The sequence below is a fragment of the Drosophila serrata genome, unplaced genomic scaffold (assembly GCF_035046125.1).
Source record: "Drosophila serrata isolate PLE 108 unplaced genomic scaffold, ASM3504612v1 contig_241, whole genome shotgun sequence".
NCBI lineage: Eukaryota > Metazoa > Arthropoda > Insecta > Diptera > Drosophilidae > Drosophila > Drosophila serrata.
In genome coordinates, this window is record NW_028257139.1 from 3036600 (window position 1) to 3062401 (window position 25802).

Below are 25802 nucleotides of genomic sequence, written 5' to 3' on the forward strand. Positions count from 1 at the left end.
AACCTCACACGTTGTCACCTTTATTTATGGTTGTTGTCGTTGTTGTTTTTCTCATTTCCATTGAAGTGGAAAAGTGAGTGAGGGAACACGAACGAGAAACCTGAAATAAAACCTTTTTTTTGCCAATACCGATCTTCTTCTTGGCATTCGTTTCGTTGAGAAGTGTTGCTCATTAAATTTTACACTATAAACTCCGGGATTCAAGATACTTCTTCTTGTGATGTTGTTGTTGTCCTGTCTGTTTTTCAAAATGACGTGTGTGTGTGTGTGTGTGTGTGTGTGTGTGTGTGTGTGTGCGGGAAGTTGTTTCCAAGTGTTTTCGTGGAAATTCCAGGCCAAAAGATTGTCTTGAACTACTTCATCATCATGTAAATTTGTAAACTGAACTGGAAACCCAACTCTACACCTCTTTCTTTCTTACTCTCTCTCTCTCTCTCTCTCTGTTGCTGCTCTCCCTCTGTGTCTCTTTTGTTGTTTGCCTGCCTCAACAACAGCAAAAGCAAGCCGAAAGACAACAACAATAACAAGTTAAGCGATGAAGAAGACATTTTTATGATTTTATTTTAACTGTACTCGTAAATTTAGCGATTAGTGGACGCGCACCGCTCTTCACTGACCATTCCTCTTCTTGGCGCTTTCGCGCGCTTCTTTTTTGTGGCCACTGGTTTACCTACCTCCCCACCCCCCAGCTCCTTCACCTTCTAGATTACCTTTTCTTTATCCGCTCATCCGTGTCCTCCCATACATATGTACATACATGCATAATGGTCATATGTATGTTCATACATAGTATGTATGCCACCCAAGTCTCTTTTCGCGTGCTTAACGCGCCACTCCATATACCATAGTTTGTGCTACCTGTACTCTTTATAAGGAGATCTATAAAAAAGTGTAGGATATTTGCAACATTCTGAAGAAATTTCAAAGATTTTGTTATAACTAAAATGAAATTGTAGAAAAAATCTATGTTGACCTATATAAAAAATATATCTAATACTGAATGATTAAAATTTGATTAAATTATTGCGTAGAAAAACAGATAAAAACATATAAAAAGTTTAGGAAATCAAGTCAAATACTCTCCTTTTCTCAAAAGTCGTTTGCCTAGTTCAGAATTAATATATTTAAGGGTATTCACAAGTCGGTGCTGAACCAGCTTCTGCTGCGCTGCTCCTTTTAACCATTGTCGCTGCTGCAAAGCCCTTGGTTCCCCTCTCAAACGTTCCACAAACAATGAGACGGCGGCACTCGGCAGACAAACAGATCGAGAGCGAAATGGCCAACAGGAGGAGCTTGTGGAGGAGCTAGGGCCGCGTTGAGAGACGGACGGATTGCCAGAAGAAAGGCCGCCGTCTGGCCAAGAGGAGCTCCACTCGTGTCTGGAGCTGCCCCCCCCCTGCGCCGGTCCCTGCTGCATCCACTTTGTGTCACTGGTTGTCTGCTGATGTTTACTTTTGCAACATTGTTGCACAAGTTTATTTTTAGACACAATTCCATGATGTTCCGCTTTTTTTTGTGCCGTCCGCCTACCAAGCTGACGCTGCACATTGGCCATTGAATGTTGGTCCAAAAAAATCCTTTGGTTTGCAGTCTTCACAATCTATAGAAATATTTGTATACCCAAAGCCGGCAGTAACCAAATTACTTGTCTTTTGATTATCTTGTTTGAATCTCCGGGCTTTTTAATCCCTTGCAGGGTAATATAATTGTAGTTAGAAGCTTGTAACGCTCTATAAATCATATATATTCTTGATCAGCATCAACCGACAATGCGAATATTCGAAACTTTCCTATAATCGATTTCCTATTTCATCCTATAATTTAATTGCAAACTGCAAGAGTATATAAACTTAGGCTTCCCAAAGTTAATTAATCCTTTCTCTAATTGAGACAGCTTTAATTGGCTGTAAAAATTCTATAATTAGATTTCGAACCAGTTTCGGTACAGCTTCAGAATGATAAAAGATTGACAGCATTTTTTGATTGGCTATTAAAATAAGTACATTTGTTTGTTGTTTGTGTATGGCGTTGGTTTGGGGTATTTACAATAATTTAGAGTGTAATATATAGTATTTTTTGAAATCTAAATATAATGATGAATTAATAAAACGGAGTTTATGATCATTTTCTTTAACAGGAATTTTTTTAAAATTTATTTTGTACATACAAAAACAATATTTAAACAAACTTTTATAAAGTATGTATTTATATCAGCTTAAAATTTAAAATAATCTCAACCCAATGTGCTTGACTGCATTTTATCCCCTTTTTTCTGACTTTATTTTATCTTTGCTACTGCCGCTGGTTTCTTATTTGTTTCGTGAGGTAATTAATTTAAGCGTTTTTTTTTTTTTGGATTTTTTTCTGTAGACTGATGCCGTTGCTGCAAAATTTATGTATTTATTAGCCCCCATGCATAGGCGGTGGCTTTAAATTTTAATGGTTTTTTAATTAGGCGGCGCCATTTGATGTACGTTTTCGCTTTCCAACCCTAAATAACCCCTTTCTTTCTCATTAGCGGCCCAAATAAATGTGCTTTTTACAAAAATCTATAATCATTAGGTATATTTACAGTATTACTCAAAAATCTATTTCCTATTTAATTATACTGTTAATTTAGACCTAATTATGGGAATTTAATTGAACAAAAATAGTTACATGCTTGAAGGAAAATTGAATATTAAACATTTTGAATTAGTCAGAAAAAAATATATATAGCTTGTAGCTTGTAGGCGAAATATGATCTACAACAAATTTTTAGCAATGCACAAAAATCTATACAAATTTAAAATACTAATCATTTTCGAGAGATTAAAGAAATTTTTTCTACAATTTTAGAAAATCAGACCATTAATTTATAGACAACTTTCCCTTTAACCATGAGAACACTTTTGGTGTCAAAAATAATAAAAATTATTATTATATAGATTTTTTAAAAGTTAAAATATGGACAAGCTATAAGAACTAAAATGTCTTTAATTTAAACTTGCTTTGCTGAAAAAATAAAGGTCTATTTAGAGACCTAATATTAGGGTTGTAAAATACTATATTACAACTTACTAGGGTTGTAAAATACTATATTACTACGTACTCGAAACTGAAAACTACAACTGAAACTACTGACGTACAACCGCAGTTTTACAACTTTACTACCGCATATGTAATTTTTTATTGCAGCCCATTTAGGCGGCGTCGCTGCTTCCGTTGCTTCCTCTTCTTCCTTCCCTTTTTCCTCTTCCCCTTTGAGCCCCGTTTTTACGAGCTGTGTGCCTGCTAGTATTTTTTGGTAGTCACTGTACCACATTGCAGCGCAACAACAACAATAAGGAAGAGAAGTAAGAAAACACCAGACAAGAAGGGCCAACGACACTGACAACATTTTCTGCACTCCTCGCTCTCCTCGAACACACATGCAAAACTCTCTCCCTCACACACATACACACACTGGCAGACGCATGCTTGTGGAGAAGAGCGAGACAGTGGTGCGCCTTCTTTTCCATTCATAAGCAACTGCATTTTGTTGTTGTTCCTCTGCTGGCGCTTCGTAAAAGTGCAAAAAAAACATACATCTACACAAATTTATATACAAATATATAACATGTACATGTGTACATTTGGAGGCCTCCATCTGTGGGAACAAATTTCTTTTATTTATGCACTCGCAGGGTAAATGTTGCTCTTTTCGGTTCTCTTGCTTTATTGTTGTTGTGATTGCAGTCACACATCGCTTTTAGGCTATGCAAATTGATATTTATTAATTAAGTTTATCTAACAGAAAGACAGTTTTGTTTTAGAATTATCAAATTATAAGAAATATCTCTAAAATTGGTTGGTCCTGCATAAACGCATTTCTTGTCCTCTGGCTAATCCACTCCTTTCTTCCTTCACTCTTTTTCCTGTTTGTTATCGCAGACATGCGCTCTGTTTACGCTCACACGCTCTCTCCGGTTCTCTGCTCCGTTTCCACGCGCTTTTTACTCACTGTCTGCCATTTTCCATCTCTTTCTGTCTGGCCGCCGCCTAACTGCGCTTCTACTCTGTGTTGTTGTTATTCGACTTTTCGTCCTGTATGTTTTTATACGCACTGCGCTTTAGCACGTCTATCCGCAAAACAACAAAACGAGAGAGAGAGAGAGAGGGAGAGAGCTTCGCATGCAGACGCCGACACTGTTTGCCTCTCGCTCGAACTGCCGGCGAGCCGTTATTAGATTTCAGTTTGTTTTCGTTCCCATTCGCATTCGTTTTCACAAATTGCGCTTCGCGTCATTTTTCGGGGTCAACGTCATCTCGAGGGTTGCCGGCTCGCCGCCGCTTGCTGCTGCTGCTTCTGCCGGCGTCGCTGTTGACGCCTCTGTTGCGCTTCTTGCACGCTTGGCATTTTTTGTTCGTTTCGATTTTGTTTTATCTCTCTCTCTCTCTCTCTCTCCGGTGTGCAAGCGTTCTCTGAAGTCCTCTCTTTTTGTCGTTTGCTGCTGCAGCAAATTTTTTTTAAGGCCAGCGACGCGCCTCTTATTTGGCTGTGTGTGTGTTTGTGTGAGTGAGTGATTTGTTGTCTTGACCAAAATAAATTTTTGGCTAAAAGCTAATATTTAAATTAAAAAGCTAATAATTATATTATTTGAAATTAAAATCGTTAGTATATACATTTATATCTTATTTACCTTAAAATAGATTTAAATTAAATTTTCCCAAATATGTTTCTTGATTTTAAGCTCATCTTAGAGCCATTATTCACTGCTTGCAATTAAAATGCACAATACTAAAATATACATACAACCAACTAATTTATTTATTTATTTTCGCTTTAGTTCAGCGCTTTTTTCCCCCCGCTCTCTTTTATCTTTTTGCTGCATTTCGCGTGCCGCACACAACACCCCACGTGACTTGCGGGAGTGAAAGAGAGAGCGGTAATGAGAGCAGCAGAGCGAGAGAGACGCTGTCTGTCTGGCCTCGTTTTTTGGAATGAATGTGTGGGGTGGAAGGGGGCTGGAAAGGAGATGGGAAAGGAGGTGGGGCGGTGGGCGGTTAGTGCACTCAAGAGGGGCGTGACGGCAGCTTTTTGATGCTTGAACTGCGCTTGATTTTTTTCCTGCCGTCGTTGTTTTTGGAGATGTTGTTGTCCGGCGCAGACAGCTTTTTTTTTTTGTACCCATTCAATTCAGTTTGAAGAGGATGGCTTGGATTTTTGGAAAAGGAAAAACATTTAAGCTAAAAAAATAAAAAAAAAAAAAAAATTGTAGGACACTTTTCTTTACTTAGTGAAAATTAAAAATTTAAACTTTAAAAAGTAAAAAATCAAATAAAAATTTTTATTTTAGTACAATGACTTTCTATATTATTAATATAATATATTTTGAAGTTGAGGAAATGATACATGAGTTTTAAGGCCGCTTTATTTTAAATATATTGCAAAATAATTTATTCTTGAGAAAAAAGAAAATGTATTTTTCATACATATGGCTCATCTCAACTTAAATACTAATTGTATAAATACTTAGGTACGGAAATAGCAGGTACAACTTGAATAGCTAGTAATATTCTAGTAATATGTTAATTACAAATTACACATTTATTAAATCACATTTCCATAAAAATACAGTAATAAAAAAAAAGAATTCAAGTAATATTTTCCATAATAATATAGTAATAAAAAAAAAAGAATTCTAGTAATATAAGTGTAGTCTAGTAATTTTTGTGTACCCAGCAAAATAGGATTAAAGTTTCTTAGGTACATTTTAATACTTATTATTTTCCAAGGAAGAAAATCCAGACATCAATAGGCCAGACTTTGTCACTGTTTTTTCCTTTTCGAACAACATTGAGCTTTATTCTTTATTTTCAGCTACACTTTATATTTTGTATATGTACAAAGATATGTACAGTAGTTGCTTTTAGAGAAAAAGGCGTGGTCCCAGTGAGTGCCAAAACAACGTTTTACTTTTGATGTTGTAATAAGTTGTAGTTTTTTCTTTTTGATAAACATTGTTTTATTTATCTTTTTTTATACATATGTATATTTATATATATTTTATTTTATTTATTTTTGCTTTGCTGAGCAGTTTTTCTGATGTACTTTTTTTTTATTATATTAATTGCCACGAAAGTTCAACGTTTTATTGTAGAATGTATTTTTTTCTGGGTGGGGCCTAATGGAAAATCCTACTGCAAGAATCGTAAGAGTCAAGCATAAAATTATGGCTTTTCAGGTGGATTAAAAGTTGCACGAATGCCATTTTTTGCTTTGGCGTTTAAGTGATTTTGTGGAATTCGTTAATTGGATAATGGTTCCACTGGAGTTTGCTGTTAATGGGTTCCAAAAAGAGGGGCTTACATTTGATAAACAATCTTTACAGTTTTCTATACATTTTTATACATTTCAAACTGCAATTTAAAAATTACTTGTTAAACAAATTAAAAAAATTCTTTGAGCTTCATTTTCCGAATAAAAATATAAATTTTAGCACTTTAATGTCGCAGAATTTGGACTTGGGAATTACAGTAGACGAAATTCAATGCTGGAAAATAACTTACTCCCTTTTTGGTGTTAAAAATTGGGTTTTATTATGTTTTATATTTTCAAATAAAACTTGCTTGTGATAAAAAAGTTCACCTGTATAAATCATTTAATTATAAATATATCTATTGGTAGTAATTACTTATTCATCTCAATAAACAATAGAATTTAGATTTATACATTTCCAAGTACATGGAATTCCTTTCTCATTGCCTTTCTCTATTGCTCCCATTTCAGATCGCCGACGACAAAATGCATCATTGAGATCACGTGAAATGATCATCGAGTGCTGCCCGCGCCAAGGTGTGAAAGTAAAAATCATGTGAAAAATGTGAGAAAAAGTGAGGAATGCTATGTGACAACAGGCACAGCCACAAAACCACAAATACTTGCCAACAAAAGATCAAGAGAGCAACAGCAGCGACAGCTACAACGAGGAAATCAAGAAAAATGATAACCTAAATAAATCAAATTGCTAGTCAGAAAAAAAAGAAGAAAAAACCAATCCAAACAAGAGAGAAAGATAGGGAATCAAATTGTGTACAAGTGATCATAAAGCATTTCGTGAGCTTCTCTCTTTCCCAATATTTTCCCATCTCTCTTCAATTCGATTTGCCCCAAAATAGAGAGTACTTCGAATTTGAAAAATCTGAAAAGAAAGTGCAACGGTAGCAGAGGAGAAAAATAATACCGAAACGTGTTAATAACATTAAAAAAAAAACCCGAGATAATAAGCCATAAGGTAAGGTTATATTTGTTTCTTTTAATTACCTTGAAATATCTTAAAACTTAAAATGTAAGAAATTTGTTGTAATACCATAATTCGAATACTTATAGTCTCAAGTAATTTAGAATTTATATCGAGTATGAGGAACGGTTGAGCCTAATTTTTTCATACTTTTAGGTGAAAAGAACCATTCAAGAGTTTTCATTACCCAAATCGATGCGTTTAGAGATCGTACGCTTGCGGACTCTGCTTGTCCGTTATATCTTGTGTCAATGCCTGATTTATTGTCACTTAAAGATGTTCCACTGTGCCTATATATATCCATCTATCTCTTGTGCTTAATTTGTGTCACATTCCACCGAGGCTGAAGAAGTCGGGAATCGTTTTGGAATTTTTCCTATGAAAATTTATGCTGATTTGGGTGTCAATGGCACGGCGACTGTGTGTGACCCAAAAAAAGCTTTAGAAAATGTGTGAGGGGAAGCCATGAGGATGTAGTTTTTCCAATTCCGGATATATCATCATCCCCAAAACCAATAGATTTGACTTTGGTATTTATTTCCGCATGGCCCAGTTCTAAATAACTCCAAACCAACAATAAATATTGGAAGAAATTCCGGAATTGAGCCCAACAACTGGTCAGAAGAGGGGGGAAAATGGTGTGAAAAATGGGGGGGCTGGTAGAGGAGGTAGCGTTAAATGGCGGCTGATCCTAAATAATGTGTAACAAATGGCGCTTCTGTCGCAACAACAACTGCAATAATAATAACTTAGCAGCAGCCGGCAATTCCAGCAGCGAAAGGGGAGCAAGAACTGGGGAAAAAGTTTAGCTAAGCACCTTGAATCTTTAAATACCCTAGACTAATGTATAAGATTTATTAAAATCCTTTTAAAATCCTAAAAGAAATTAACTTTTAACTTCAGTGTAATAATATATATTTTCCTGTGGTTTCTGCTTTTTACAAAAAGCATCTGAAATATGTTGTATCTTTCTAAACTCCCAAAGGGGCTGAGTTATTTAAAATTTTATTAATATATACTAATTTCTGCGAACTTCGACTTCTAGTTTGCTGATCAAATATACATAAATAAAGACCTGACTTTTAGAGCTCACTTAGTTCACACACAAGCCAAAAAGCAGAAACGAAAAATAAAAGCAGAAAGGAACTCATTCGTACTACAGGACAACTTGTCACCGAATTTGTACTTGGGAATTTTAGATGCACTTCTATAAATATTTTTATATATTTTTTTTTGTATTTTCAAAATAAGTTATAAGGTCTTCGTCAGTTGGAATCCCAGACCCAGACGTCAAAAGGTGGCAGAAATGGAAGTGGTGGTAGCAATCGCTCAATTGCACACTCACCGTCTGGGCATTTTCACAGTTTTCGAGACCATACACACACACACACACACACACACAACTGCTCTTGAGACAGCCGTCGACTTGAAGAGATGAAGAAGGGGGTTGTGGAATGTCTTAGTGTGTGCCACCATGTGGCATGCGGTATGTTATTGCAATTGCACCAACATATTTGTTGTTGCTCTAATGTATTTCCCCTCTTTATGCCTCTGAGCAAGACCCTGTCATTGTATTGGCCTTTCCTATAGTTGTTGTTGTCGTGGAATCGAGTCTGGCCGGAAATAGTTTCAATTGGAAAGGCAGCCTAGCCGAAAGATCACCAGTCACTGATAAAGCCCGTAAGTGGCTTCCATTCATGGGAATTTGGCTGGAAAAAAACTACAACCTCTAATGAACTCATTTTGTGTCAAATAGAATGGAAATGTATTCTAAAATACGAATTGTTTTAAGGGAATACAAATCTTTGTAACTATATGAATTATTTTGAAATTATTAGGGATTTAGATACATATACATAATAATTTCAAAATGTGGCCAATAATTTTATAATAAGGCTAAAACTACTTTGTTTCTAAATTTATTAAATTGTTCCTTAAATTTCTTAAAATTCCTAATTATGTCCTAATGCAAATGTTTTTACATTTTAACAAAAGTTCCCTCGTTTTAGTAGCCAGTTTATTAGCCGTTTATGCCTTTTTCAACATTTAAGCTGGAATTATGTATGGCAACTGATGTTTTTCCCAGGCTACACTCTCAACAGAAAAGTCTTTAAATGTTTTTAAGGAGGGCACCAGCATCTCCTCCTCGTATATAAAAATGTTAAATGTCTTGTTGCAGTTTTTTTTTTTGTTTTGTGAGGTCTTTTTCAGCTTGGTTTCATTTTCTTTTGTTTTGTTTTTAGGGGGCTTTAATGGCCAACTGGTTGCGTTGAGAAGAGCACGTGTTGCCTGTCAGTCATCCAACTCGTGTATTCAGCGAGTCAGTCACTCATTCAGACGTTGATTGAGATAGCAGACGGAGGAGACTTTGTTCCACAAGTTGGGGGGGGGAGGTGGTTGAAATGAAGATGATGAGGGGGCGTCTCGGTGTCTCGGCAGCATCTTGGTTTTTTGGGGCGTGCCCCTCGCTTCATATTCATTTCCACACAGACGCGCATATTCTGTCAGTTGCTCAATTAGACGCACTTCCTGCTGCATTTCCTCTAGCTATCTCTCTTGTTCTCTCCATTTCTATCTCTTTCTCTCTGTCGCCTTCCCGCCTTATTTCTATATTTATTTCCGTTTTATGCGTGTGATTGATAGCTGACGACTGGCTGCTGTTGGGCAATAATGATGTAACCAGAAGTAAAACTGAACAGGAGATATATAGAACGAAAGGAGGGGAAAACTTGGAAAACTTGAGGGTTGTAAAAAATTCATAAAATTTAATATTATATGATCTATGTATTAATTTCTAAGGTATTGCGTGTCACACTGACTTTAAATAAAACATGATTCCTAAGGCATAAAGTAAAAACTGAATAATTTATAGGTTTTCGATTGAACTATTTTAATAAAAGATATGTCTGTATTTCTTTGAATGTAAATATTAAAAATATTCAAAAGGGAGAACCATTATTCAAGATCAAAATGAAGCAGTTCAGAGTTAACTTTAAAGTTATTTTAAATGGATACTTAACATTTTACTAGTTTTATAAATCATATACTTGAAATATAACTTTATATATATATTTATTTCAGTAAAAATCGAATACCCCAAAAGTACTCTAAGAAGGTGGAATGTTTAGTAGGAAAGGTACACCTAAAAAGATGTTTTTTTGATGATTTTTTTTGTTGAATATTTAGCAGATCCTTTCTCTCGAAACAGCCAAGAAAGAGATAACTTATAAGGTAACATTCCAAGCAAACTATCTTTATAATAATATTTTTGGAATTTTATATACACATTTAAATATTTTATTATTTTAGAATATATATTCATAAGAATTTCCTCAGGCGAAGGTCTTTTTGAATGAATATCGATTGGTTTTCTTGTGAATTCCATTGGAATCCCAACTGTATTCCGGAGACAGTTAACATGCCGTACCATTTTCTCTCACTTCCTCCCCCCTGGTGGCACTTTCCCTGCCCCTGCCTTCTTTCTCTTTCTCTATCTGTCTCTTTCTTTCTTTCATTCTGCACTGCTCAGTTGTTGTATCCAATAAACTAGTAGCAACAGCTGCAGCCGCAGACGACAATCGAAATGCGAAGGGTGTAAAGTGGCGCTGCCACATTCCAATGTCTGTAGCTGCTTCTCTCCTCCACCTTCTCCTCCTGCTCCTCCCTCCTCTTTTATTGTCAAGAATGCCGGAGATGAAGAAGACAACGAAGATGGAAGAGAAAAGAGGAAGAAGAGGAGGAGGAAGCAGCAGCAGCCGCATAAGAAGCATTAATCGTGGCATCATCTCATCCGAGAAGAGACTCGCCATGTAAAAATCACGTTTCGAGTTATGTGAACGGCGCGTGAATGAGTCGAAGTCCAGAGTTCGAATCTCTAAAGACACAGACAGAGAGAGATAGAGTGAGTGGGAGAGGGAGATAGAGAGAGCTGAGACAAAAAGAGATAGCTTAACGGCTGAATATGCAGACTTGATCACCGAGTAAGAGAGAGAAAGAAAGGAAATGGTCTCGGAATGTGTGCGCTTTCCTTCTAGAATTAACTCAATTCGCATGGAATTTTTTCTTAAATTTATTTAAAAAAATAATTTGAATACCAAAGATCAGTTTTTACGTGCTCTAGTCAAGTGCTATATCCATTTTTGATACTAATAAGTCATGAGAGACTGTACCAGAAGAGCAGAGTGAGAACCTTAAGGCTTTCCGAGGACTCGTTGGGCGCCACTTCATAATTACATAAAGAACACTGTTAAGTTGCTATTTCGTTCTATCTTTTTCCCCTGACTGCATTTTAGGATACTAGTTTATTTTGTATTATTTGTACAAAGCAGAATGTTTTAACCAATAAAACAGAACATAAAATACTACCTTGAATAAAGGAAAGAGTGATATATTACAAATAATGTCGTAAATAAGCATACTACTGTCATTCAATTTATTTACTTTTTTTTCCATATGAATAATTGCCAGGAACCGAGCAACCCCTTTTCAATTTGTTGTCCCACAAACTCTCTTTCATTATAAAACCAAGTTTAATGGCCATCAATTAATTCTCAAGCAGCCCCAGACAAAGGCGGGCAGGAGACCAGCACCAAAGTCCAACTTTATGTGTGTCATTAGGGTGCATTTTGAGTTATGCACAAAAAAAAAACGAAGAATGAAGAAAAACCCACAGAAAATACAAAAGCAAAAAGATATATGGGATATAAAACAGTTCCGCATTCCACAATTTGGGGACCCGGGAGCAAAAGAGAGAAGCAGGCGGCGCATGCGCAGCGACTGGAGACAGAGACAGGTAGAGTGAGCTAGAGAGAGAGACAAGGCCAAAGAGACCTCGACCCACACTCTCGTGTGGCGCCCATAAAAACGTCATCGTTGCACATAAAACTCGACAGCAAACAATGCAGTTTTGCCATTTGGCGTCACCGTAATAGTTTTTTAATTGCTCATAAAAGTCAACAAAAGTTCCTGGGTTTTGTACCCCCTCAGCCTCAATCCGTTATGTACTTGGAAAAATAATATAAAACATATTTTTTCATAATTCTTGAAATTAATTTGCTCCTATGGTATTCAATATTAGGATCATAAATGTAGCAATGTTTTTAGGAATAAGTTTTGAATTTTAAATCGATTTTGATCATTTAGAAAAACAAAGCAATATTTATTTAGTTTTTCTTGATTTAGAAAATTTTTAAAACTCAAAATTACATTTATTTTATTACAACTAAGAATTATTATTTATTAAGTCTCAGTGTATATAACGTATAAAAGTATCCCGTATATGGCAAGGTCTGTTGTCCGTTTGGGCCCATTAATCACATGGAGTACAGGGAGGAGGCTGCCATGGCGGAGACGCCACCACCAGGTAAAGCCAGAAAACCGTTAAGCGTATGCAACAAGATCGCCGCCGCCTGTCTACCTCTTGAGGTCTTAACATATGCGCATATTACCCAAGTCGTTTTTCGCTCACCATTTTCCGAGTATGTGTTATTTATTTTATTTATTTCTTTTTTACTTTTTTTGTTGTAGAGGAAACGGAGAGAAACGATCTTGGTATTGACATTGACAATGTCATTCGGAGGCTGAGTTGGGGTACCAAAGAGGGTGTGGGAGGACGTTTAGAAAGGCTGAGGGGAAGGTTATAACTCAATTGAAGCTTTTGATACCATTTTAGATAGGTTTTTTTTAATTATATGTTTTGACCATTTATAATGTTTCGATGCATTCTCAATGGGTCATAGACATTCACCAACTTGAACTTAAACTATAAACTTGACTTCATCTTGTTTTCTTAGTCATCTTATTATCTAAAAGTCAAGATCATGTTACTACATTATTTCTTAGCATATTTTTTTTCCTTCAAAAATTATATTTTTTCAAAAGTATTTCCGTTGTTTTTCAACTAACCCATAAAGTAGCATTTTAGTAGTGCAATGCATAGTGTTTTGTAGCTTTTACTATAATGGGCAACACATGCACATAATGACCTGACACTTTTTACTACTAGTAGTTGCTGTTTAAGTATACCCATTATACGTAGATAACCAGGGTATATTCGATTCGTAGTCATGTACATGTAACAGGTGGGAAAACTAGATTGATAATACAAATTTAGATAGAGATTTAGTCATTATCAAAGGGAAGAACAGTCAGAGAGAACAAAAATAATCAGATAAAAATAATAATGAGGCAGATTGATTTTTGTTGCAAGCTCGTTAACTTAAGTTCCTATGACTTTGTGTTACTATTGATTATTCGGTATTCCTTAGTCGAGTTACTAAACTATGAAATTTTTTCTTGTTTTTTTTTTCTACCCATTCTCCCCCTCTCTTCGAGCCACAAAGGGGTTAAGTGTGGCGGAGGGGTTAGTGTGCTTGGGAGTTCAGTTCAGATTGGAATGTTGTTTATTGCATTTTCAGCTAAATGTCGCTGAGGCTGTTCGTTGTCTCTCATTGAAAAAAAAAAATACATATCAGGCATACACATACATATACTATATGCATAATGACTGTGATTTTATGGCACATGATTGTGTGTGTGGGTATTGGCATTTGGAAAGTTTTACTTGCTCTCAGTTGGCCACTTTTTATAGCCCCCAATCTGCAGCAAGCTTTTTGAGTCATTGTGCCCGTTTCTTGATTTGACATTGCAGCATTTTGCATTTTCACGCATCCGGGATATGACAACGATGATAATAGGTATGTGGTAGTCATGTTCATGATGATGATGATGATGATGTGACTGGGATTACTATGGCTATTACAGGCTTTAAAATATGGTAATGATAATGATAATGATGATGTTAATTCTGGTTAGCAAGTGGCGTAGACCGGTATGTTTGGAATGTTGTTTTCTAAACTATCTTTGATATGACCTACTAGATCTACGCTTCATATGCTCTTTAGTTCACCTGCTAGTTGGCTTTATAAACCTATCAAGCTAAAAGGAAACAAATGACCCGATGATAACAAAAAAATACGAATTTTATAAAAATACACACTCTCACAGATATGTGTATATAAAATGCAATTACAATTACAAATTGAAATGCACAACAGATGACGACAACTATGCCGCCGCCGTTGTGGAGACGAGGACGTCGTCTCGCTGCTATATTTAAACCAATAGAATAATTTGTATTTTTTTTGCTTAAGCTTTTTCATCTGACGAAATTCGGTAGTACCTTGAGTGGGTTGAGCAGGTGAGTGGTGGTGGAGGAGGAGGAGGATGGGGAGGTCGTGATGACGATCCACGAGACAGGGAGACATATAGCTTAGGCTCTCTCTGCCTCATTGTCTCGTTTTGCTGACGTCGTTGTTGTTGTTGTAGTTGTTGTAGTAGTAGTTGTTGTTGTTGTAGTTTTGTTGTTGTTGTAGTAGTAGTGGTTGTTGTTTTTCTCGCTATTATTATTGCTTTTAGCAGATTTATATATTTCTGAAAAAGTTTTGTGACCGGATGAAGTGACGTTTATTTCGTGTAAAGGAAAGATATTTATTCAAAGGAAACATTATTAAACATTAAACACAATTTTTTTGTATCCAAAGTTTTAGGATTAGAGAATCTAGACTTTAAACTCTTAATATTACTTACTAATAATATCAATTTCTTTTTTATCTTTCCAGGTAAATTATGTCAATATTCATGGATCAATTACTGTTACATTAAGCCCTATATGATCCTAACTTCTTAAAGGGTAGGTGGAAAATATAAAATATAGGTTACAAAATTTACAATTCATTTAAACAAATATAATTGAAAGGGTTACAAAAATTAAATTTACATTTTAAGAAAGTGCATTAAGAACTTGCAACTATTTTGCAGCACATCTGGTGCCTCATGTTTCTCATTTCGCCTTCAACCGAGCGTTAATTTTGTCGCTATCCAACGGCGCGTGAGTGGGCGTGAAAAACCAGACCCGCCCACTTTCTTCCCCTCCTTTGTCTAGCCCAGCCCGAACCCCTTTATCCCCTCACTAAGATTATAGCATAGAAAAATGTTTTTAATTACAATCATTAGAATGAAATTGATCGTGAACTGCAACACGAAAATTAAATTAAGAAAATGCAGCCGTGCAGAGGAACCAAAAAAAGAAGTGCACCTTTTGCAGTAGAGCACAACCCCCTCGGTTGTCTCGTGTTATTTATTTTATAGAAATGCTTTTTGCTATTTTTAATTTCCACTCCCATTTTCCTTCCATTCTACCCTCAACCAAAGGCGAATGCATTTTAAAAATAAAACGAAAAGTTGAAATTATCTTTAGCTTTCTGGGGGGAAAGGGAAGGCCAAAGTCCTTGGGGGAGCCCGGTCATAAAAGAGGGAGATTTTCGAAGTGTGAGTTCATTTCGTGAGGGGTTGAAAAACCGGGCCAAAGGTGAAGGGACTTGTGAGAGATTTTCTTCAAGAAAAGATTATTTAAAATATTTTAAATACATTTTAAGTTTTAGATTTTAAAGAAATTTAAACTTGCTAAAATAATATTTATGGTCATTTATCTCTATTTTGTAAGATAAGATGTATAGATTAATTCTCCAAATAAGAGAGATACAAATTTTCAATATTTCAAGCTTCATATTACCTTAAATATTTCTTATGTGTAAGACTATGACCATGACATTCAATACTTAATTTTAACAAAAGGTTATTTTGTATTACACATCAAAGTAATTTGATATGTTTCCAAAACAAAAGGATGTGCTGTCAGACAATCCAGTTTTAACCCCGATCTTCAGCATATATATTCTCGATCCTTTTTTTACAACGTTGTAATCAAAACTAGACTCTGTAAATATGTAAATTTCCTTTCTGGTTTTTTGCATAAACGAGTTGGTGCGTTGCTAAAAATCCATTTTACATTTATTTATTTATGTGAGGGAAGCAGCACAACCCTTGGATCCCTATGATACAACCCCTTGGCAACAACCCGATCCAACTATATAGTCCCAAAAAAAAAAAAAAATACCCACCCGTCTACAGAGATCTTGTGATCTGTCATTACAGGCGAGCGAAAGCGAGACAAGATGAAACTTTGTGTGTTGTTTACGTTTTATGTAGATTTATTTTTGCCTTGCAACTTAAACGCACAGACATTTAAATTTAGAAGCGGCGATCATCTAATGGCCTCGTCCGCACACACAGCCGCACAGTATTGGTTTCGCCGGCGTGATTCGATGCGATGCTATATGGGATGCTGTATGGGATGTGATGATGCTGGGACTGGGCTGGGCTGATCTGGTCTGGTCTGGTCTGGTGATTGTTGATGGCTTGCTTGGTGTCTGAACGTCTGCCCTGCTATTTTCACAGTCGCACACAGCACAGGAAACACTCGATAAAGGGAACTTGTAAATAAAATACATTTAATAATTTTTTTTTTTTTTTTTTTATCAAAATGTTACCTTGTTTACTAATATGGAGTTAACCAAGTTTTTCTTAAATAAATTGTATGCTTTTAGTCAAGGGTTTTAAGAAAATAATTAAGAAAGAATTGTTATATTATATATATTATATAATGTATGTATACATCATGGTTTATACAAGCTAAACCTTTTCTTAGTTTATACAAAATTTTATTAAAATTATACATAATACAATAAATTCTTATTTTTAGACAATACACATAATATCATAATTTTGTTAAAGATAAACCTTTTTAATGATTTATGTTCAATCATATTAATTTATTATCTTCTTGTTATAACGTTAAAAAGTAAAAGAATTAGTTTATGAGGTGATTTCTCGACTTACTGTTAAAATTTAACAGTCAGATATTCATGTTATGAAACGGTAATTTTTTACTGTAAGAATCAAACAAAAGTTACAACTGACTTTAGAAGGCCAACTGAAGAATATAATTTGTAGCGCCGTTTGGTTTTTAAAGCACTTTCTTTAACTTTTTCGATCCGATAAAAAAAAAAAACAGGAACTAATTTTAACAGGAAGCCAGAGCCGGAACCGAATACTAATTTAGCGGCTAGGAAAGCCAAGACAAAGTATATATTGAGGTTGTTCCGAAATCGATTTCTTGGCAATATCAGTATCAGTACCAGAATCAGGATCAGCATCTGATCGTTAATCACAACTCAAATAAATGTTGAATCAAAATTATAGAAGGTCATTTCGAAAAAAGTGTCCTAAAGATTCAAGCTCAAGTTTAAGATCATACCAAATGATATTTCTTTGATTTTAACTTCTTGAAAAGATACAATATCTAGAATTGGTTGATTTATATGGTCTCCCCGTCTCTAACTGAGTCTCTGTGTCTGTCTCTTGTGTGCCATAAAAGCGTCTGCGCCAAAATGCCATCGATGCAATCATTCTGGCATTCTGGCGCTTTTCCCCTTGTTTACTTATTGTCGTTGTTTTTTTTTTTTTTTTTTTTTTTGACTGTTCATGTGACATAAAAAGCGTGATCGATGTAAATGTTGTGGCTCAGCTGACGCTTTCCTCTTTTTGCTGATCTTTTGGTTCTATTTTCATGCCACGTACAACGTGCTAATGGCGCGGCACAATGGGGAAAGTGAGCTATGAAGGGAGAAAGAAGAGGGGCGTTGCTCTTGCACCCCAGCTCACCCCAAAGGCACCCTCTCATTTTAATCTGATTTGTGGGATCGAACAACTGTAAACCCTGGCTTTGGACACACGTTTCCCTACCCTACCTTATTCCCCTTCTTCACATCCTTTCATTTCTGATTCTTTTTTCCATTCTTGCGGCTGGCCTGTGTTTCCGTGCTCATCTTTGCTTTTGCTTTTTGGGTTCTGTGCGTGCCAAGTCACGCATTGAGCTACTTTTCGGATTTGGCTTTGTCATCGATAGGTTAACCGGACAACCCCAAAGATACTTTTTGAAATAGAGTTGGGTCTGAAAAGATACAAGAACTTTATTAAAGATACTTTAACTGTATTAAAGATACTAGATCTCTACTAAAAGATACTAGAATTCTATTAAAGATACTAGAACTCTATAAAAGATACTAGAACTCTGTTAAAGATACTAGAACTCTATTCAAGATACTAGAACTCTAAAACTTAGCTTTAAGGTAAAGGTAAGCGCGAATAAAGCCACAGGCTTCCATCTAAGCTTAATAGCTTAGAAAAATGACCTGGAGCTCAGAGATTCTTTACAAAAACAATGCTACTGAAATTTGACTTCAAAACGCGCGCATGCGTCTTAGGAAGCACATGAAGATCTGTCTCTTTGACACTCTGTCTGTTATATCTTGTATCCATGCCTCTTTATTCGAATTTAATTAATGTCTTTTCAATTTCAAATAAATAATATTATGCAGTCAACTTGTTTTTATAAAAATCAAAGTTATAAAACAGTCTAGCTTGCTTTTAATATTGTATATATTTTGTTTTCCCTTGGTATTAAAATAAATTCTCTAAATGTTGTTTCGTTTTTTTCTGTTATTGTATTTTATTTTGCTTATGTTGTTTTGTTTTTTTTTTCTAGCTGCTTCTTTTTGTCTCGTGCTCGTTTTATAATTCTATTTTTACGATTGTTGTTGATCGCGCGCTTTTCTCGTTGTTCCTATTTGTTTATTCAATTCCGTTCCTGTTACAGCGTTTTTGTAGTTGTTTTGTAAAACAAACAAACGAAAAATAAAGCTACACGATTGAGTTCTGCGATATAGCAACGAAAAGTCGAGAACATAACTCATTTCAATCGTATTCATCAGGTTTTCCCTCAAGCTTTAAATTTCAAACAATATTTTAAAGAAGTTTACTTTGAGAGTTTTAGGTTTAAATATTTACCCTGTTCTGGCAGTTATTCCAATATATAATAATGAAACAATTAAATATTTGATTTCATTGAGTCTTATGATAAATTATATAGATTAAAGATTTTATTCAAGATTTAAAAGTATCTGTAATAATTATTCTAAAGTTATGAAGCTCATTTTAGATTCTGAGGTGCTGGTTACATCAAGTTTCAAATATCAATTTAATATCAGTGATCTTTAAACTAAGTCTAAATTTTTTTTTTTTCTGCAAATAATTATTGAGTGTGTAAACCTTATAATAACTATTAAGGATAAAAAGATTAAAATTATTTGATTTTACACTTATAATTTAAATAGCTTTCTAGAAAAATCTAAAAAAAATGCATTTAAAAGAAGTGTTTTCCCTCCATTAAAGTTAACGAGAAATTGTTAATTTAAATTTGCAAAAGGTGTCTAAATAACAAAGTAACAATGCAAGATTATATACAAACTAATTAATAATTCCCTTTCGAGATAATTAGTTGGAAAAAGCAAAAATAGAAAATGGGATATAATTAGGTTTGATTAGCTTTATCTCTAGGATACAAAGTTGGTTGCGCATTTGTTGGTGTGCTCTTCAAGTGAGTTAAGTTATTTTAGGATTTCCTTTGCACTTTTCTTGTAATTGTTGTCATAGTTGTTATTCTAAAGACCCGTGTGCACAAATACTCGTATATTCATTCAACTTGCTATGTTTGTCTGCTGCTATGTCTGCGTTTGTCGTCTCGACTCGCTTACCTTTAGGTTTTGTTGTTGTTGTTGTAGCCGTCACCGGTGTTTTGCTTTTGTCTTTTTTTTTTGTATTAAGCATGGAACTGGAGCTTCTAGATTCAAGCTTCGAGAGTTCCGAAGAGACTTGGAAACTGGAACTGTTTGGGTAGCTATTTGAAAACCGCTCTCGTTTCATTGTAGTTGGTATTATTATTCATTGTTGTTGTATTTGTTGGTGTAGTTGTTGTAGTTCTTGTAGTTGTTGCCTGGGCATGAGCAAGACACGAAGTAAATAAGAAGAAAAAAGGAAGGAGAAGGAAGACAAGGGGGAAAAAAGAAAACAATATTGTGTCTTGTTTATTGCTTTATTTGCGGCGTTTTGCTCTTGATTAGGTTCTTTTGTGCCTCGCACTTTGCTTTTTCTTGTTCTTCTTATGCCAGTTGTTGATGTTGTTGTAGTTGTTGTTGTAGAGTTTTTCGCCTCTGGCGCTTTTGGGCTCTATGTATTTGTATCTGTATCTGTATCTGCATGTATTTCCATCTCTATCTGTAGCTATGCCTGTATTTGTAGCTGTAGAGCGGGCATAAGGTAAATGTGAAAACAATTTAAGCGGAACTTAATAGCCTAACAACTATTTAAGCTTTGTTGATGATCATGGTGTTGTTGTTGCTGCTGTCTACGTGTATTGTTTATGTTTTCCATAGACTTGTAAAAGTGTATTGCGTTGTATTTTATGATTTCATGGGTTTTTCCTGTTGCTCTTATACTCCCAATAACAGTCTCTAGCTGGAAAACTGATCTTAAGTAAAATATTTTTATTTAATAGCATATATTTTATAGTTTGAATTAACCTTATTCTATAATTCTCAATGATTTTTGTCTTTTTTTTATTTCTTAAGTGGTTTTAGATGGCTAATCTATAGTTGATAGATTCCAAGGTTTTATATTTGTCAATTTAAGCTGTTAGCTTGGAATTTTATATATATAAATAATTAGAAATATTATATAAAGTATAAATGTATATATAGAAGCAAATTAGCAATGAGAAGCAAATCAAGTAATGAGTACCATGGTTGCAGCATCAGGCTTACAAAATAAGCAAAAGCTCATCTAATCTCAATTTTACTAAGTTAATTACTATATTATAATATTTATTCATTCAACAGATAGTGCTTTGTGGGGTTTTCCCTGGTGATTTTCCTCGATTTTATTTTGAAATGCATTTCTCTCTCGATCTCTGACAATTGCGTCGTGCAATGGCGCCTTTTTGGCGCCCCAACACACGCACACACAGACACATTTCCGTTACGCTGTCGAAATGAAATCAAATTAATTCATTAAGCCAAATAAATGTTTAATAAATCATAACAAGAAAACAAAGCAAAACAAAACAAACCAGAGGAGAAAAACTCGAGCAAAAATCATCTTGCCCAATCAGTCTGGCGCCTGTTTTATAAACGGTTCAATAGCAAATGTCAAATTTGACAGGCGGAGAGAGGAGAAAAAAATAAATAAGAGGAAAAATTCTAGGATGAGGGGGCGCACGAGCGAGAATCTCAACTGATAACACACAAGGGAAACATATACATATGGAGGAGGGTGGGGTGTAGAATTTTTGTTTTCTTTATTTTTTTTCTTTTGACCATACCTTGTTATTAATTAGCTTGACTTGTGACTGGCCCCCGTCAAAGTTCTGATTTAGCCCGAAAGATATCGATGGATGGGAATAAATAAATGAATGAACTGGAAATTGGAATCCACAAATGGTATTGGAATGGAATTGCAGTTGAATTGGATGGGGGGCGGTTGTTGAATTGTTATTATTGTTGTAGTTGTTGAATGGAAATATTCATTCACAAAATATAATAATAATAAAAAAATAAATAAAAAATGGGGAACATTCGTTGGAGGGAACTGGAAAGATAAGGAAACTGATAAGCTTAACATATCTAACCCGGATTCAGACCTCGGAAGGTAAATACAGTGACACTTTCCTCAATCAAACATTGTTGTAAGAGGGTATTTATAATGTAAATTTGTATATACAATTTTTGTAAAAATAATAAGGTTAAATTCCTAAAATTGTCTAATTACAGGGTTCTTGCAAAAAGCAATAGCAATAGCAAAACAGGTCAACATATTGTGAAATATTTCCATAGTCAATATTTAATACTATTATATTATATTATTAATGTATTATTACAAAGTTCCCCTATAGTTTTTTTTCTGTAAATGTGGATGGAAAAATCTTTAGCCCCTGCTGACAAACCAAATTGGGGTCTCTCTTGGCTATGAATGAAATCCAATAATACGAGTACAAATTTACTCTACTCACGCTTCCGTTCCCAGTGTATGAATGTGTGTGTAGAATTCATTGATAACTTTAAAACGCTAAATCAAACTCGAAACACACATACACTGAGAAATGCCTTGTGCAATGCATTCCATTCCATCAAAAGAAATTAAGCAACAACGCAGGGGAAACGTATCATAAATAATAAAAGTAAGCAAAGAAACGTGTGTTGGCCAACCCAAATAATAATAATAAAAAAAACCCCAAACGAGTGGAGAGAGGAGGGGAAAGTCCCCTGTCTAGATTAGAGACGAAAGCTTATCAAATCGGAATTTATATGAAATGTTATTTCTGTTATTGCGGCTGACAATTATTGTTGTTTACTCACTTGCATTCCACGCACACACACTCACACACTGGCACTTGAAATAACGAATGCTTGAAAATGTCATTACACGCAAAAAAAAAAAAAAATAAATGAACGAACTACAAATTTCATTCAATTTTCTTGCTTGTCATTGTTGTTTTTTCCGTTTACGTATGTAGCTGCATATTCCATTCACACATGCGAAAGAGAGATAGAGATCGAGCAAGCAAGCAGTGCATGTGTGTTGTAGTCCGGGCACTGCTTTGGTAGTAGTTGTTGGTTTTCATTCATTCCATTCAACAATTCAACAACACGTACTTGTGTACACTGTGCACAGTTTTCACTTAATTATTTAGATGAATATTAATATATAGCATTGAAATGGGTTGGCTTTTGGGCATATGCATGTAATTGTAATTTACTAAAATTGATATATTTACACATTTATTAGAATAATACAAAAAATAACGTTGGAAAGTGATTAAATATCTTTAGAGATGTGTTTAACTATTTAAAATTAAGGCAAAAATATAAGTAAAATATAGTTACACTTTTTGTATAAAAATATACAAAATTAGAGAAATCGTTTCATTGCAATTTAATGTCGGCTTTTATACATTATATATTACATATCTAAGAATACATATTTATCGATTAATTTGTGATAGATAAGTATATCCTATAATTTCAAGTCTATTTGTATTTGCCTTCCATGTACATATCTCTTTGTTTATTTAACACGCCGATAAATAACAAAACCACAAAAATGTGGTATAAACCAAAAGCGGATTTAAAGCTCTGTGCTGTGTGCCTGTCAACCGCAAGCCAATACTGAAACAGAAATAAAAACAAAAAACCAGACCAAACTAGAGAAAGGATCTGGAAAAAAGGGGGCTGGCTAGCTGGCTGATCTGACCGGAACTCCCAACTCAAGGCCTTCGTTTTATGTATATAGTATACGTACACAGTTACCGGGCAATTGCTTCAGCAATAATAATTAATCATTGAATTATTGGAGTTGTAATAGCGCCGGGATTGCCCAAGCTTTAATTACCTGAACATTATGAAACACGATATATATTTTCGCACGATTTCAATCGAAAGGTAAAACATGTTTTCTTTTTTTCATGTTTAAACATTTCAAGCGTTAACGGATTTTAATTATAGCTAATTAATGTTGAAGTGACGTTTTAATATTAGTTTATACTCTACATTGGTCGTTGGGAAATATTTAAAAAACACAATTGTGAATAATAGTTATTAAGGAACACGAACTTTAGACAAAAATGTGTATATATATTATTATTTATGGATTTATTTCATATTTTTGGGATTAACCTTTCTTTATCCATATATTGGAGTGTTTAGGATTATTTAGGAAAGATCAGAAAAAAATCAACAAGAAAACAAATATATATATTTTAAATTATACCCAGGTTATTTTATCGTTTACCATTAATTTCCAATTATGAAATATAATATCGGTTTATATTTATTTTATATTTATTATTTAGATACTTAAATAATTTCAAAAATTGTAGTATGAAAGGAATGTAATTAATGACTCCTTCGTCTTAGGAATGTAACCTTTATTAGTACAAAGAAAATCATTGTGGTCGTATTTGTAAATACTTGTCTATTTTCATATATCATCAGCAAGCTTAATAATTTAACCAGATAGCTTAAAAACTTTAGAATGTTTAGTCGGAAACGACTCTATTTCTACAGTGCAAACTTCTGATCATAATTATATAAGGTCAACAGGAAATGAGGTATAAATAATTCTTAATTCCATGTTTCACTATGACAATATTTACAATGAACAATCAGTAGTATCATTTGCAAACAAGGAAGTGCGAAATAAAAGGGTTCGTCTATGAATGCTTTACATTTAACTCTAGTTCGTATATCGAGTCGAGGTTCTTTACTATACCATTTTCCCTTGTTATTATTGACACAATGTGCAATAATGTTGAAAATATCACTTGCAGGCCATATAGCTCACCTGACTTACTGTTGAATCGGTGGTGAATTATGAGTGTAAATATCTGTCAAGGCGAACAATAGAAGCCTTTGTATTATAGAGCTTCCGGTTAGACATATTTGCTACAAATATTGATAACCAAGTGGGGAAATATAGCCATTTTTTATTATTATAAACATTGTAAATTTATAAATCCATTAAAAATCATTTTTAACGCTTGATTTTTCTTTTCCTTTCAGAAATCTTTGATGAAAAACAATCTCTTCAAAAAGGTTTCCTACTAAGAAGGTATGTGCAGCCAATGATTTTTAAATTAAATGATTAAAATATAAAAATAGTTTCCCCCTTGGAGATAGTAGTGATAGTGATAGGTGTGCTTTCTAAGTGATCAATCGAAAGTTCTCAGAAATTTCACAATCTAATTTTAAACGCTAAATTGTTCGTATGAACTTTGGGTTCGTATCATTAATTTTAGTAGAACAATCGCACTCTGTAGTAATGTTCGCTCTTATCTTGTTATTGTTATTGTGAAATTCAATGCCTGAATAATAATTCATTGAACAAATACACACACAGAGAGAGCAAGGTGCGAGAGTGTGCATTAATAGTTAATACTTGAATGCAACTGAAAAAATAATAATAATACTAACAACATCACGTCAAGGATCGCCCGGTAATCAACATTTGATACGACGATGACGTGTGTGAAGTTTCCGATAAAAACAAAAAGTGTACATATGATATATGAGGGCAGACGTAGAGCCCTGAAAATGTGCAATAAACAATGTATTTTGATTCGAACGTGACGGCTTATTGGGATTGTCACAAGGCCCCAGTCACTTTACCGGTCTACACCCATGTGATTGATGGCCAAAGACTGGGCTTTATTATTTGCTAGTGAAAGTCACGAGATTTTTGCTTCGTGAATATTCAAGTAGTTTCTATGAAGCTCTAGATTGGAACTTTGATTGTCGTGTGAAATATTTATAAATATATTTTTAGTAATTAAAAGGGCAGAGATTATGTTTTATATACACAGATTCAAAGGTAAAGAAAGTAATACATTTTAACAAAGTTATTAGTTAATTGTCTTAACCAATATTGCTTATTATAAAATCACAGTCCTGGCTGCTATAGTTATCGTTATCGTTATCGCTAGCCATCTCCGATTGGTCGCCGCTGACTTGGCTCACGCACAAAGATCGGTATTTTATTTTTGCCTTTAATCAGTTGACGTTTTCTTTATTTTTATTTCTGCTTTTGGGCTTGTGACTTATTATATTAGATTCTATATGTTGCTGGTTATCGGGTTGAGCTTTGCGATATGTGTATTTCTTATTGATATGCTTATACCGGTCCAAAACGATTGTTTTTTTATATAGTATTATGTAAGAAATGCTAATTCTAAAGCATTATATAATTTCTACA

General features: G+C 34.5%; 1 protein-coding gene and 2 long non-coding RNA genes across 3 annotated transcripts in view; 1 reads left to right on the plus strand and 2 right to left on the minus strand.

The window, feature by feature from the left end:
* LOC147643907 (insulin-like receptor) overlaps positions 1–25802 on the plus strand; it is a 45638-nt gene that overhangs the window by 7919 nt on the left and 11917 nt on the right. Inside the window, 2 exon segments of the mRNA XM_086831932.1 lie at positions 6752–7256; positions 24614–24662. The gene's annotated coding sequence lies outside the window, so the exon portion shown is untranslated.
* On the minus strand, positions 15636–19790 carry LOC147643908 (uncharacterized). The gene is made up of 2 exons (XR_015271442.1): positions 19757–19790; positions 15636–16594 (listed from the first exon to the last, which is right to left on the minus strand). It is a non-coding gene; the product is annotated as an uncharacterized LOC147643908 (long non-coding RNA).
* On the minus strand, positions 20531–21655 carry LOC147643909 (uncharacterized). Its single transcript, XR_015271441.1, has 2 exons — positions 21127–21655; positions 20531–21040 (listed from the first exon to the last, which is right to left on the minus strand). It is a non-coding gene; the product is annotated as an uncharacterized LOC147643909 (long non-coding RNA).